The following is an 11,362-nucleotide window of genomic DNA, read 5'->3' as shown; positions in this document are numbered from 1 at the left end:
GGCAAGGCAACAAGACCCCGGCAAGAGGAGCTTGCCGGGAAGACCAACCAAGGCATCTCGAGGCCTGGTGAGTGACAAGCTTCCGGGCCCGACAAAACAACGGCCGCGGCAAGGCGCTTGCCGCGGCAGGCGGCCACTCTGTGCCCACGCTCCAGTGCATCCAACAACGTGTCGCTCTGGGGGCCTTTCCAGGCGCGCGTGGCGGGAGGCTGTGCAGCCAGCGGTGCGCGGTGGCATGCGAAGCTGACAAGATCGCCATCGTGGCGAGCGGTGACGCCCCTGACGGTCCTTTTCTGCACTGTTTGAGCTACACAGACGGGCATTTAATTCCCTTGTCCCCTGCCGTCAGGGTTAGGTAGCAAACACCGTACAAGTAACTGTACCAACCACCTCGCTTTTTACATTTGTACCCTTGTTTACGTTGCCACCTGTCGGTGACCCCTTGAGCATATAAAAGGAGGCCCATGCTCAACGTAGAGGGGGTTCGGATCATTCGGAAGCCAGAAAAACACTTAGCTCTCTCTCGAGCAAGAACACAATACAATCAAACAAGCAGCAGTAGGGGTATTATCTCTCCGAAGAGCTCCGAAGCTGGGTAAACTGCTCATGTGCTTCGCCTCGATCTGCTCTTCGTGCGACCTCCGCCCTCCGCCGAACCGAAAGGGGCTCGGTCCGCCAGCCCCATAGGTGTTCGTGGATTAGTTTCCCCGACATCTTTGGCGCGCCAGGTAGGGGGCGTCGAGATTGCGTGAACCTGATCCGGCGTTCACACGAGCTAGATCTTCATTTTCCTTCATCGACATGCCACCGAAGAAGAAGACTTCGGCGGCAGCAGCTCCGTCCGCGTCACTTCCACCACCACTGGAGCAGACAGGTGGTGGGGAGGACGCCGGCGGAAGAACGGACGTCAACGAGGAAGCTCACGATGCTGCCAGGTCCAAGGGCAAGGCGGCACAGACCTCGACGTCCGTGCTTGTTCCGCGCCCATCTCAGGAGGCGCAAGACCGACAGCGTCATGGTACTCGCAGTACCATACGTTTGTTGGGCCAAGATCAAGATGGTGGACCCTGGGGCGCTCAAGACCAGCATGCAGGCCAACGTGCCAGCACGAGCGAGACACGGTCGCCCGGACGAGATAATGCTCCTTCTAACATAGTTAGAAGTCCGAGCATATCCCGCTCCTCGCGCCGTCCGCCACTGCCACCCACCACTCCGGCAGAAGCTTTGGCGCGAGCTCAACTGCTCCTGGATTACCCTCCGACGTCGGACAAGATCGACGAATGGAGGGCCACCATTCAGAGTCTCATCGGCTACGCCAACGGCGACACTCCGCGGCAGCCGAGCGCGTCGCTGCCGCGGCAGGGTGGCCAGGCGCGAGCCGGTGGCGACGAAGCTGGTGGGGGTGCAACTACCATGCAATCACCACCCTGAAGGCCAAGATCGCCGACTCGCCGGATCAACCTCGACAGCGACTCCATCGCATCGTCGGATCCACGAGCTCGTCGCGATCAGCGCCAAGTTCTTCACGATCGACCGCAAGAAGACGCTCGTACTCGCATCGAGCGCCAAAGAGAAGCGCGACGTCAATCCGACAAGCGCGCTGGGCCCTCTGTTGACATGCATGCGCCAGGGGAACCGGGCGACTTGCCGTACGCGGTAGGTTGCCCTGCGTTCACTCGTGAGCTGCGGCAAGTCCAGTGGCCCAGCACGAAGAACTTCAAGCCAGACGTACCGGAGAAGTACGACGGCAAGACGCATCCGTCGGAGTTCCTCAACATCTACACCATTGCGGTGCAGGCTGCCGGGGGACGGGACGACAAGATCCTTGCCAACTACTTCCCGCTGGTGCTCAAGCCCAATGTCAGATCCTGGCTCATGCACTTGCCGGACAACTCCATATCCTCCTGGGCTGATTTGTGCCATCAGTTTGTCGGTGCCTTCACAAGCGGCCACAAGCCTCATGGCCAAGAGAGCGATCTTCATTTGCTCGCCCAGAAGGAAGGAGAACCCCTGCGCAAATACATTCAAAGATTTAGCCGCGTACAGCACAACATCCCAGACGTCCACCCTGCCGCGGTAATTAGCGCGTTCCATCAGAACGTGCGGAACCGCAGGATGCGGGAGGAGATGGCGATGTGCAAGATCAGAGACGTCAGTGAGCTATATGCCCTGGCCGACAAGTGTGCACGCGCTGAGGAAGGGAGGAAACTCCCCGGAGAGAATACAGGAGCAGGAGGGTCTGATAGTGAGGAGACTGCCCCGGCAAGGAAGAGCCGGCGGCGGAACAACAGGAGGAAGAAAGGAAAAGAGGTGCTAGTCGTTGAGCAGTCCGGCAACGGTGGTGGCGCCAAGAAAGCCAAAGCTGGTGACTCCGGCAAGGAGACTATCGCAGAGGCTGTGGCGGTCGCCGACAAGCAGGACGGCACCAACAAGCAGTATTGCAAAATCCACCGCACCAAGGGCCACGATCTCCAGAGCTGCAAGAAAGTCGAGCAACTTGTTGAGCAACAGAAAGCTGAATACGAGCGGCGCGACAAGGAGAAGGCCCAGGAAGGTGCTGGAGGATCCGGCAAGAAACGTCCCGGCCGAGGAGGACGCCGCGGCAAGGCCAAGCAGCGGCAAGGAGACAGACCTCCTCGCGGCCGCGACAAGGATGAAGATGACGACGACGATGAAGACATGGATGATGAGGAGACTGATGAGTAGGAGTTCCAGAAAGCCACAGAGGTCCTGTGCGTTGACGGCGGTGCTTCTCTGCATACTTCACACCGCCAGCTCAAGCAGTGGGTGCGGGAAGTTAATGCAGCAGAACCACCCATCGAGTCACGCAAGCCTCTGAAATGGTCCAGCACGCCTATCATCTTTTATATTGAGGACCACCCTGATTGCATAACTGCGGTCGGGTGCTTGCCGATGTTGGTTTCACCAACTATCCGCAACCTCAAGGTCACCAAGATGTTAGTTGACGGCGGGGCCGGCTTGAACCTGATCTCCTCCGCGGTGCTCCAGAAACTCCAGATCCCTGACAGTGAGCTCGAAGAAACCGGTACATTTCAAGGAATCAATCCGGGAAGGAGCAAGCCAAAGGGAAAGATCACGTTGCCGGTAACATTTGGCAGCGAGTTAAACTTCAGGACTGAGAGGGTAACGTTTGATGTTGCTGACTTTCCATTGCCTTACAATGGAATCCTTGGCCGTCCAGCACTCGCCAAATTCATGGTAGCCTCTCACTATGCCTACAACATGCTGAAGATGCCAGGCCCGATAAGTGTCATCTCTATCCCTGGCGACAAGAAGGATGCTCTTATCTGCGCCGACAAGATCTACCAGGAAGCAACAGCCGCAACAGATCGCAAGTCACTTGCCGCTGAAGCTCCCGAGGGGAAGAAGAAGACCAAGTCCGGCAAGAGTTCTGATGCCCACTCCGGCAAGCGCACCTCTTCGGAGTGCTGCGCTACCGTCGAGGACGCACCATCGAGCTCCACCGGCAAGTGTAAGAAGGCAATGGCAGCTCCACCTGAGACCAAGAAGGTGTCCGCCAAGGAGGACGGCACTGGTGGTACCTTCACCATCAGTGCCACTCTCGACCCTAAATAGGAAAGCGCGCTCGTTGCTTTCCTGCGGGCGAATGTCGACGTGTTTGCGTGGCAACCGTCTGACATCCCCGGTGTTCCCAGGAAAGTAATTGAGCACCACCTTGCCGTCTGTCCTCATGCGCGGCCCGTCAAGCAGAAAGTCAGGAAACAGGCAGTGGAGCGCCAAGAATTCATCGCAGAAGAAATCAAGAAGTTGGAAGCAGCAGGCCTTGTCAGAGGAGTGCCCCATCCTACGTGGTTGGCCAATCCTGTTGTCGTGCGCAAGGCTAACGGGAAATGGAGGCTTTGTATTGACTTTACCGATGTCAATAAAGCTTGTCCCAAAGACCCATTTCCTTTGCCGCGCATCGACCAGATTGTTGACTCCACGGCCGGATGTGATTTGCTTTCATTTCTTGATGCATACTCAGGATACCATCAGATCTTCATGGCAGAAGAGGATGAGGAGAAGACCGCATTCATCACCCCGTGTGGCACGTACTGTTTCGTACGGATGCCTTTCGGTTTGAAGAATGCTGGTTCAACATTTGCAAGGGTAGTCCACCACGCTTTTGAGCCACAAATGCACAGAAATGTGGAAGCCTACATGGATGATATAGTGGTCAAGAGCAAGGACAGGGCGACCCTGATTCAAGATTTAGACGAACATTTGCAAATCTGCGCAAGATCAACCTCAAGCTTAACCCCGAGAAGTGCGTGTTTGGAGTCCCCTTCCGGCAAGCTTCTCGGGTTCTTCGTGTCTCAGCGGGGAATTGAAGCCAATCCCGACAAGATCAAGGCCATTGAGCAGATCGAAGCACCAAAGCGCGTCAAGGATGTACGAAGGCTTGCCGGTTGCGTGGCTGCTCTCAGCAGGTTTATCTCTAGGTCTGCTGAGCGCGCCCTGCCGTTTTTCAAAATATTGAAAAAGGCAGGTCCAATGAAATGGACTCCGGAGGCGGAGGCTGCGCTGCAGGACTTGAAGAGATACCTGTCCTCCACTCCGACACTTGTCGCACCTAAGCCACAAGAGAAGTTGCTGCTGTATATAGCGGCAACCAATCAAGTGGTTAGTGCTGCGTTAGTGGCGGAGAGGGAGGCAGATGATGAGCCAGCAACCACGGCAGATGCATCCAGCGACAAGCAGGGGGCTTCGCCGACAAGCTCTGGTCCCGACAAGGATGGATCTGCGCAGGAGCATGAGAAGGTGCAGAAGAGAATGGTGCAGCGCCCGGTTTACTTTGTCAGTTCCCTTCTGCAAGGGGCTAGGTCAAGGTACTCTGGTGTGCAGAAATTGCTTTTCGGCCTCCTCATGGCCTCGAGAAAGCTGCGCCATTACTTCCAAGCACATGAGATCACAGTTGTCACTCGCTTTCCGTTGAAGAGGATACTGCAAAATCCAGAAGCAACAGGCAGGATTGTCGAGTGGGCATTAGAACTGTCAAGCTTTGGCCTCAAGTTTGAAAGTACTTCAACTATCCAAAGCAGAGCATTGGCAGAGTTCATAGCAGAGTGGACGCCAACACAAGATGAAGAAATTCCAGAGACGAGCATCCCCGTCAAGGAAGCGAGCAAAGAGTGGCTGATGTACTTTGATGGTGCCTTCTCGCTGCAAGGCACCGGTGCGGGCGTGCTACTTGTCGCACCCACCGGAGAGCACCTCAAGTACGTAGTCCAGATGCACTTTCCCAAGGAGCAAGCAACCAACAATACTGCAGAGTATGAAGGATTGCTTGCCGGTCTCAGGATCGCAGCGGACCTTGGGATCAAGAAGCTCATTGTCAGGGGTGACTCACAGCTTGTCGTCCGCCAAGTGAACAAGAACTATCAAAGTCCATTGATGGAAGCTTACGTTGATGAAGTGAGGAAGCTAGAAGAGCACTTTAACGGCCTGCAGATGGAACATGTTCCAAGAGCTCAGAACGACATTGCCGATGGCCTGTCAAAGTGCGCCGCACTAAAGTTACCTGTGGAACCAGGGATCTTTGTGCTCAAGCTGACTCAACCATCCGTAACATCATCAACTGGACAGATCAAGAAGAGGAAGTTGGTTTCTGGTGACTACTTTCCGGCAGAGCTCCCTGAAGCCGCCGTCAAGAAGGTCCCCAAGATCGGCACCAAGAATGCTGAGGAGCAGTCTGCTCCGGCAAGCCTTAGGGCTTGTCCCATTGAAGCAAACGCTCCCGACAAGTTTTGCTCCGGCAAGCTTGCCGGGAACATCAAGCTCCGGCAGAGCCACAGGTTCTCGCCGTAGAAGCGAATGTTCCCACAGCAGCAGATGTGCCTTTAGTCGTTGTTGTCGAGCCACAAGCTCCAGCATGGGCACAGCAGATTATCCATTTCCTTCAGACAGGAGAACTTCCCGAAGAGCAAGAAGAAGCGGAAAAAGTAGCCCGACAGTCAAGTATGTACCAGTTTGTTGACAGCACACTGTACAGAAGAAGACTCAACGGTGTGAAATTGAAGTGTGTTTGTCGGGAAGACGGACAAAAGCTGTTGGCAGAGATACACGGAGGCATATGTGGTCACCACATTGGCGCAAGAGCACTTGCCGGCAAAGCTTTCCGGCAAGGTTTCTTTTGGCCGACAGCCCTCCAGGATGCAACTGCACAAGTAACCAAGTGTGAAGCGTGCCAGTTCCATTCCAAGCAGATACACCAGCCAGCTCAAGCTCTCCAGACGATCCCTTTATCCTGGCCATTTTCGGTCTGGGGCTCGATATCCTCGGCCCCTTCCCCTGAGCTGTCGGGGGCTTTGAGTACTTGTACGTTGCAATCGACAAGTTCACAAAGTGGCCGGAAGTGGAACCAGTGAGGAAGGTGACAGCATAGTCAGCAGTCAAGTTCTTCAGGTCGATTGTTTGCCGTTTCGGGATCCCTAACAGGATCATCACCGACAACGGCACGCAATTTACGAGCCGCACCTTCATGCAGTACGTCCAAGATCTTGGCGCCAAGATCTGCTTCGCTTCTGTTGCTCATCCGAGAAGCAACGGTCAAGCGGAGAGGGCAAATGCTGAAGTGTTGCGCGGGCTCAAGACCAGAACTTCGACAGGCTGCGCAAGTGCGGAAGAAACTGGATCGAGGAGCTGCCGGTGGTTCTTTGGTCGATCAGGACGACGCCAAATCGAGCCACTGGCCAGACGCCTTTCGCTCTAGTCTATGGAGCAGAGGCAGTTCTCCCCACGGAACTCGTATACGGGTCACCTCGAGTGCTCGCTTATGATGAGCTTGAGCAAGAGCAGCTGCGACAAGATGACGCGCTGCTCCTTGAGGAGGATCGTCTTCAGGCTGCTGTACGAGCTGCTCGATACCAGCAAGCTTTGCGTCGCTACCATAGCCGCAAAGTTAATGCCAGAAGCTTCGAGGAAGGCAACCTTGTTCTTCGGTGCGTTCAGTCCGCCAAGAATTCCAACAAGTTGACGCCGAAGTGGGAAGGCCCTTACCGGGTGAAACGAGTCACTAGGCCTGGCGCTGTCCGCCTTGAGACCGAAGATGGCATTCCGGTGAGCAACTCCTGGAACATTGAGCATCTTCGTAAGTTTTACCCGTAGGGCGCGGTTGCCGGAACCCGTTCCGGCAACCACCTTTTGTACAAGTCTTGCCGAGGTTGCATGTAATCCTTTGTACAAAGCCGGGCGCAGATCCCGTGCATAAGTAAAGCTCATGTGCTCCGCACATCTTGTCAATTTCATGCATTATATTCTTTTTCTTGCATGTGTTATCTGACACTTTGTGCAGCACCAATCCCCGGTAAGCAATAACGAGCCGTAAGGCTCCATATCGTTATTTTCTCTTCTTTCTTTTTCTCAAAAGAAGGAAGATCCCCTCGCGCACAAGTTTGCCGGGGGGGAGAAAATAATGATGTGGAACAGGCGTCGTTCAAGAAAGTTTCGCCTTGACGGAAACCTTGCCGGGAAGCAAACGACAGAAAAGCTAAGTTGCCAAAGTTTGAGCAATTAGTTTTAATTTTTAAGTTATCTTCCTCGAACGACCGTGCTTTGTATGGAAAACCTGTGCGCGGAGGAACCAACTCGCAGCTAGATGCGCCCTTACTTTGTTTCGAGTCCGCTCAACAACTTAAGTGTGCTGCAATTAGCTGCGATAAGGTTTCTTGTCGGAGGCGGCACCGCCAGCAGGCTGCTGACGTCCCGCACTCAGCGCTCGCGGCTCGGGTGCCTGCGCCGACAAGTTCCCTAAAAGCGTAGGGTAAAAACATACAAAGGAAGGAATCTAGTAAAGGAAATAACATAGCAATTGATACCAGAAATAGAGTTATATTACAAAATAACTTGTCGCAGCTCTAACAGATTGATCTTATAATATGGCTAGCAGCGACAAGGAGAAAGAAAGAACGGGCGGCCTAATCTACGCGATCGCCCTCAACCCTCTTGATCTCGCTCACCTTGTCCACAATGGGTGCGACAAGGGCCTTGAGCGCATCCAGATCGGCATCCGGCGGCAAGGATTTGAGGACGTTGGTGAGGTTGAGGCCTGGGTTGCGGAAGGCCACCTTCATCAGCACCTTCTGGAGAGCCCCCGCGCAAATCCTGCGCGACTCGTCGGCCAGCTGCTTTGGGATCCTCTCCCGGAGTCGCTGGAGTGCCGTCGCCACGCCCTTGAAGAACAGGCTGAGCTTGGCGCTGGGTTGGAGATGCTCGTCGGAGGGATACCCAAAGTCCTCCATCCCTAGCTGCGCCAGCTCCCCGTCAATGACTGCGGCGATATTCACCAGACCCTCGGTCCAGTGCTCCACAGTCTCCCTAAATGAGTTCTGGGTAACGGCGATACTCGCCAGCAGCGCCTTGTCGGCCTTGATCTTCTCCGACAAGGTCACCTCGCGCTCCCTGGCGGCGTCCAGCGTCTGAGTCAACGTGGCCAGCTTCAACTCCAGGTCTGCATTGGAATCCTTGGCGGTGCTGAGCTCCTTGCCCCTCTCAGCGAGAAGACCCTGCAGCTCACCATGGGCGGCAGCATCCTTCTCGCGCTCACGCTTGAGCGCGGCAAGCTCCTCGCCGCTCTTCCTGATATTGGCCTCCAGCTGCGCCACCTTCGCCTCCAGCTCTTTCTTGGCGGCCTCAGCAGCTGCGGCAGCGTCCTTTGCTTCCTTGAGCGCCCCGCCAATCGCTTGCTCGCGCTCGGCAAGCTCCTCTTCGTGGCTGTCAAGGTTGACCTTGCGCTGCGCCAACTCTCCCTCCTGCGCAGATAGCTTCTCGGCAGCCAGCCGCTGCTGCTCTTCAACCTCAGCCTTCGCGAGGAGGAAGGCTTTCCTCTCCTCGGCGACTTGCTCCCGCTCCTCTGCCAAGCTCCGGAGAGTTTCCTGCCTAAGACCCCGGAGCTCCTCCGCGCGCTTCTCGATGTCGACTCCCGCCCTCGCGACGAGTGCTTCTCGGGACGCCAGCTTGGTTTGTCGGGCGCGGTAGAGCGACAGCAGCTTCCGCAGCAGCCGCTCCTCCTCAGACTCGCCGCTGCTGCTGCTTGGCGCATCGACCAGCGCCAGCCCAGCGGAGGCGAGCACCTCCTCGTCAAAAGCTTCTCCTTCGACCGGCGCCCTGGAGCTTGACGCCCAGGGAAGCTTGATGAAGATACCTTCGCCGGCCTTCAAGTAGGCGCCGGGCTGGGGCTCTTCGGAGCCTGGCTCCGCGGCAGCGGCGGAGGGATCGGCGGTCGGCGCAGCGCCTGGCGCTCCTGCGGCCTCAGGGCCGTCAGTACGATCGCCCGACCCCTCGCCAGCTTCTGCGGCGGCAGCCTTGGCGGCCTCTTCGCCGGCGGGCTCATCAGCACCGGCCCCTTCTTCGTTGGCGGCGGCGTCGTCGTTGCTGCCACGCGCGCCTTCCTCGCCGGCGTCCTCAATCTCCATTGGCTCCGCAGCAGATGGATCTGAAGAACGAAGAAGGGAGAAAAGTCAAGCAAAAATCCAAGAAAGGGAATTCAGAAGAAGAAGGGCCCAAGGGAAGATTTCAGGCAAGAAGATTACCTGTACTAGGATCTGCGGTCGCGGTCTCAACCGCCGGAGGATCACTGATGCCGTCCCTTGCCGGAGAACTGTCCCTTGCCGGGGAGTTCTCCCTTGCCGGAGAGCGCTCCCTTGCCGGGGACTCCTCCCTTGGCGGCGTAGTTGAAGCGGATGGCACTTCGGGGGCGGCTTCCGGGCCCTCCTGGTGAGGCTGTTCTGCTCCTACACAAATCAACAAGCAAGATATCAGTAGAGAAAAGAGCACCCATGCGCGCCCGACAGCAGGAAGTAAACTACAAACTTACGCTGGGGGCTGCGCTGGGGGCTGCTTTGGGGAGTGGCTGCAGGGTCCGTCAAGGTGGTCTCAGACACACCACCTGCTGACACGGTGGGATCATCTTCGATGACAATCACCGAGGCCTTGGCTCTCTTCGCCGCTCTCTGGGCCAGCGTCCTGAAAAGGAATGGGTTCAGATTGAAGCAAGTCAGAGACAAGATAAAAGCAACAAGATTGGAGAACTACAAGAACGACAAAGAAACTTACTCTTCTTCCTCCTCGTCGGAGCTGAGCGCGGAGAGATCGAAGTCCGGCTCCCCTCCGGTGCGGCGAGGCGGAGGAGTAGGATCCCTTGCCCGCTTGGCAGGGGCGGTGGCGGTGGACCGGGAAGATCCCGCTCCAGTTGCCGCAGCAGCGTGAGGCGCTCCCGCGGCAACATTGCTTGCCGCGGTAGAGCGTGTCGCACGGCTTGGCGGCTGTTGGCTCGTTTGCCGCCCCGCTACGTCCCCGGCCCTGCGGAGACGCCTTCCTGGCGGGGCCGGGGGCTCCGCCTGCGGCAAGCTGTCTGAAGGCTCGGGCTCTTCCTCGCCGGCCTCGCTCGGCTCAGCTTCAGGGCCGGCAAGATCTTCCTCACCGGCAAACTCCTCGCGCTCGGCAAGGCTTGCCGCCTCTGCCGCCTCTGCCTCCTCTACGGTGAACCCGAACGCGCCCGCGGCAGCTGCTGCCGCAGCCTCTTCTGCCCTAGTGGCGATGCGCTGCAGCTCCGCGTCGGTAGTGTCGCGGGTGAGGCTCCTCTGTTCGTCGGCGCGGACCGGCACTTCTACCAAGTCGTCGAAGAACGCTTGTACGACGTCATCCGCAGGTTCTTGCCAAGTTGGGGCGATTCCGTGCGAATCGCACAACGGCATCATCGCGCGGATCCGGTCAAGCGACGAATTGTTGCACAACGGAACGACGCTCCTCGGCAGCGTGAATGGATGTTGGGGATCTCGTTTGAACAACTCCAGGAGCATCGCATCCAGCTCCAGGACGGTGAAGTTGAAGTTGAGGCCCGGGCGCAGCCTCATGATATCCGCCGAGTTCTTGAACTCCCAGGCGGGTCTCCCCCTCTCCTGCAGGGGGGCGATGCGGCGTCGAAGGAAATCTGCGCCAACGGCGCCTACGGTGAGCCCGGCAAGCCTGAGGCGAAGGATCCTGGTGATGGCGATCTTCAGCCTCTCGTCTTCCGGGGCCACGTTGCTCCAATCATTACCACGCACTATTGGGGCTTGGCGCAGGACAGTGAACGGCTGCGGGTTCTCCTCGACGATCCAGCACCACTCCGCTCTCCACTCCTCCCACTTGCTGCGGAGCTCACCCTCCAGATACGCCTCCTTCTTGCCGACTCTCGAGATCCAGGCGATCCCTCCGGCAAGCGGCTCTCCTCTCTCGACCCGAGGCATGAAGAAGTGGCGGAAAAGGGCTACATTTGGGTGGACTCCGACAAAGTTTTCGCACAAATGTGCGAAAACTGCCATGGTCAGAACGGCGTTGGGGGTGAAGTCAAGGAGGCGGA

Source organism: Triticum aestivum, chromosome 2B (genome assembly GCF_018294505.1).
Source record: "Triticum aestivum cultivar Chinese Spring chromosome 2B, IWGSC CS RefSeq v2.1, whole genome shotgun sequence".
NCBI classification, from domain to species: domain Eukaryota; kingdom Viridiplantae; phylum Streptophyta; class Magnoliopsida; order Poales; family Poaceae; genus Triticum; species Triticum aestivum.
Note: the sequence above shows the minus strand (reverse complement) of the source record.